The sequence below is a fragment of the Lytechinus pictus genome, chromosome 8 (assembly GCF_037042905.1).
Source record: "Lytechinus pictus isolate F3 Inbred chromosome 8, Lp3.0, whole genome shotgun sequence".
NCBI lineage: Eukaryota > Metazoa > Echinodermata > Echinoidea > Temnopleuroida > Toxopneustidae > Lytechinus > Lytechinus pictus.
In genome coordinates this window covers 16,543,068-16,547,700 of record NC_087252.1, presented here as the reverse complement: position 1 = coordinate 16,547,700, position 4,633 = coordinate 16,543,068, and positions in this window count along the sequence as shown.

The window sequence follows — 4,633 nt, the reverse complement described above, 5'->3', positions numbered from 1 at the left end:
GTGTCATTATACTTTTTTCACCAGCGGCAAAGCAGGGTGGAGGGCGCGAGTCAGACCTCTTTTTTATAGTCTAACTTCTCCTTTATTCCTTTCCTTATTATTCATTTTTATTCCTCTCCATTTTTTTAAATATTATTACTTGAAAAGTAAGTCCATATGAATGCCAGGCCCGACCACTGCAGTATCTCTCTGTAGACACAATGTGTCCCGTGATATACGGGGGGTAGTGGGTTTAAACCCCGCCCCCTTGGCTGCCAAGTTTTAAATAAAATAATGTGCATGATTACCAAAGAGTGTCGATCCAATTTTCAGGTCGGAATCTCAATTTTTTTATAGCTCGCGCTTCGCGCTTGCATCGATTGTTCACTGCAAACAAGTACTTTTGCAGGTCAGTATATCAACATGTTCAGCTATCATAATATATATATATATATATATATATGTATATAACAATTAACTTTTTTTGTTTACGCAATTATTCCACCATAAAAAGTTTCACAAAAGTATGTAGCTTGATTACCATATCATTAATACATAGATAATTCATTGGTGGATTTTTTTTTACCAAACACAATCATAATATAGCTATGGGACTGTGTATTAAACTATTATACTTGATTTAAAAAGATGTTATCATGAACTTCCTTTAAGTGACTCCTTTGCATTAGTATAGATGCCTGGAAAACATCACCTAAGGGGGTTTAAAAAGGTGACGGTCCGTCTGGTCACCCCCCCCCCCCTGGAAAAAAGCTAAATCGCACCTGAGGCATAAGAAATAGAAATACAAAATAAATGGCGAAATATTTAATAAAGGGATGGGGGCGATTTATCTTTCGGAATATCCAAAATAGCATCGGGGACTTATACAAAACTATAGCCCCTCTGCATGTAAAGCGCTCAATACAAAACGAAGCGATCGAGCTATATAATCATTTTTGAAAATAAAACAACGATGTAGGTTAAAGAGTCATCAGGAACACTTCCCGATTTGTTCTTTTGTTTAAATAAATCATAAAACTAAATAAGCATATAGGATTTGACAGAGATCTTGGGCGTTTCATGAAAAGACTTATATCCGACAAGTCCCCATATTATCCGACAGTTACCTTGGTAACAGTGCTTCTCAGCCAATCAAAATCAAGGAAAGCTGTCAGACCTGACACTGACAACTTGTCGGACGAAAATGTTGATGAAACGCTCCCTGTGGGACAGGGGACATCTTCCTTTGCTTGCCCCCCCCTGTAGTTCGCTACGTAATAATATAGTCGCAATGGTGTTGGCCTCCGTTCCTTCAATTTGTTATGTTGTAAAATATCATAATTTTGATAAGAAAAAACGGAAGTAACATTGATTTAACTGATTTTGATTCAAAGATCTTTTCAGAGCACAAAAGGATAGACCGTCACCGAATTGATGTCATTTATAAGCCATAAGGTGATAGGATCAATTTGCCTCTAGGAATAATGGAAAAGGGAAGGCAGTAATATCTGAAAGGAAACGCTTTATAGGATAAACTGCACGGGGGGGGGGGGGGGGGGGGGGTCATCACTAACCCTTGTAGTACCGGGGGCACCGTGCTCCACCTTTCCACACGGTTAAAATAGCACTTTGTTTAAGCCCGTCGCTATAACTTTTTAACTTTTAAACAATATTAATTGCTTTTTTAAATTGTTTGACCTTTTAAACACCCCTTTTTTATAACTTTAAATAACATATATAGCATTGTCGATCAACGAGTTTGATCAACGTGCTTAAAGCGTTTTTGCAGTGTATAACAACTCATTTAGTTGATCAGTTTGCAATATAATCGGCCTAACAGAGATCTCAGACCGAGTTTTATAGAGTTTATTGTCTCAAAATGTTATAATAAACAAACTGAAATTTATTGGAATCCTCACATTAAAGGGGAAGTTCACCCTAAAGAAAAGTTTGTTGTAAAAATAGCAGAAAAGATATTTCAACAAATATTGGTGAAGGTTTGACGAAAATCCGTTATATAAAGATGAAGAAAGTTATTGGAATTTTAACTTTTGGATTTGTGACGTCATAAAGTAACGAGCAGCTTCCCCATGTGTTGTGTGATATAAAATTCATGAATTTCATTTTTTTTAATGGTTCCTGATGACTTATTTTTTGTTTTCTATTCATGATCGGGTGTGAACTTATTTTTCTATTGTTATACAAAAGGTATACCTTAAAACATTTTCAATTTTCTGAGAAAATGAAATTTCATTGATTTTTTTACAATTCGCTATGTAGGAATGCTGCTCACATAATTATGACGTCACAAATCAAATACTAGTAATTAATATTCTAATAACTTTATATTTTTTTATGGATTTTGTCATCAAACCTTCGGCAATATTTTTTATTGTTTTTTCCTGCTATTTTTACAATAAACATTTCGTCAGGGTAAACTTCCCCTTTAAGGACTTACATCATTTGCTTAATAAATAATACTTTGTTTTGTGTTACTTATGGATAATTATCATGTATTGTACAAACCTCAATTTAAATTGTTTGTATAAGTTTCATTTGCAAATGTCATTGTAATTATTTTCGATCATTTTACTTTGTTCTGTTGAAAAATGAAATTGAAATTGAATATATATAATTGGTCTACAAAGGACAAACAAAATACAAGTGAAAATTCAAAGCCAAACGACTTGACTCCTTGGGCGGGAGTGGGTTGCAGGGGACGTCGAACCGGTGTGATCAGCCCTCTCCCTCATTATTTGTCATTAAATGTAGAATAATCGTGAAAATTACAATTGAGTTGTGATTTTCTGCACTATGTTTCGTCGGTATATAACGGGGGTCTTGCGGGCTTTTGAACGAAATTTTTGTCATTCGAATTATCTAGAGAACTGAAAATTAGGTCTGAATCAAGGGGGTCATCAAAGCGGCTCGTCCCCGTATCACCAATATATGTGAGTGCCCCCCCCCCCCACACACACACACACGATCACTCACGGTTTTCAAAGCCGGGGGTTCCGCGACCCATGAGTTGCTTGGAAGGTTTTCTCATGATTCGATTGCTCATGAGCAATCGAATCTGAACTCTTGATAGCATTGAAGTGTGAGATTCCTAATAATAATCTGATAACGACATATAAACAGCGTCTGTCTAAACATTATCTAGAACAAATCTACAATTAGCATCTTTTGATTAAAGGCTCTTCCGGGCATGCAATCTTTTCTCGAGTGTTCCTCAAATGACCCTCGATCAGAAATCCGATTCCAGAACGGATTTCTAACCGCCGATCAGTACAGTGTTATCCAGGTATAGGGAGGGGCAAATCAGGTGCCTTGGGAACTGGTGGTGGTGGGAGGGGCCGGGGGGGGGGGGAGTGGGTTGACGAGCAAAAAATAATAATAAATTTCAGCATAGGCCTACCAATCTGATTTCCAGGGGGTGCTGCATGTCCATGTGTGTGAAACATCATCCTCATCACCATCATCAACCATGTTACCTTAAGTATATGCTCACCCCAAATATGCTTCAGCGCCCCCAAGCTTCCGGCCCATGCCCCGCCCCCCCCCCCCCGAGAGCCATAATATTTGATATTTTAATGCGAGACTGGCAAAGGTTGGCCCTTATATTCTGAGGCCCTTTTTAGTTTTGAAAGACTATTTTTAAGGACTATTTCACCTTTAAATGGGGGGGGGGGGGATCGCAATCAAGGAAATGTACTTTTTATCAAGTACCGTATGGGTACTAGTATTCAACCCGGCATAATTCAAAGATTTTGACATATTCCCCAAAATATTTAGAAATAGGGAATTTATCTTAATTTCATACCTTTGTTATTTCCAGGGTAATCTGTTGTCGATATTTTCTTTGTCAATCTGTCGACTGTATGCGCGGAGGATCAAATTATGCGGCGATGGCCTTTTGCACTGAATGGTACTAGTATTCAACCTAGTGAGGATTGATAGCAAATCTCAAAAGGGTTTAGATTGCTAAATTAGATCTAGATCTATGGTCTCATCTCAAATGGTCTAGTCCATAGTCGGATGGGACAAGGGCAGATTGAGAGACAGGGCCATCTTTCATCGCTAGGTTGAATAGTGCCGACGGGTTGAATACTAGTACCAAAATCCGTCGCCGTATAATTCGATCGCCCGCGCACACAGTCAACTGGTTGAAGAAAAAAATAACGGAAAAAGAATAACCAGCATTTGCTCTTGAAAATAAGACGGGTCTGAAATTCAGGTAAATTCTATATTTCTATATATTTGAGGAAACTCTCCAAACGGGTTGAATACTAGTGCCCTTACGGTACAATAGATCTTTCTTTCCTTTTTTAATTTATCTGTAAATTATATACGCCCCTCAAAACACCACGCGTACACCCCCCCCCCCGTGTTACCCTGGCAATACCCGCTCGCTCCACCCCTAGCCCCTGTCCCCGCGCTTTTTGTTCTGCACTGCACGCCTGCTAGTTCTCTGCTTGATTATTACATAGGCTTCATCCGATCTTTATCCCGGCTAATAAATCTCCTATCACACACGTGTTCGGAGAATATGGAAATGTCGGCGTATGGTGGAATAGACTAGTCGTACTATTTCCCCTTGCATTCTTTGTTGTTATTTTACTCCAACGATCACATGTACATCACATGGAGCTAG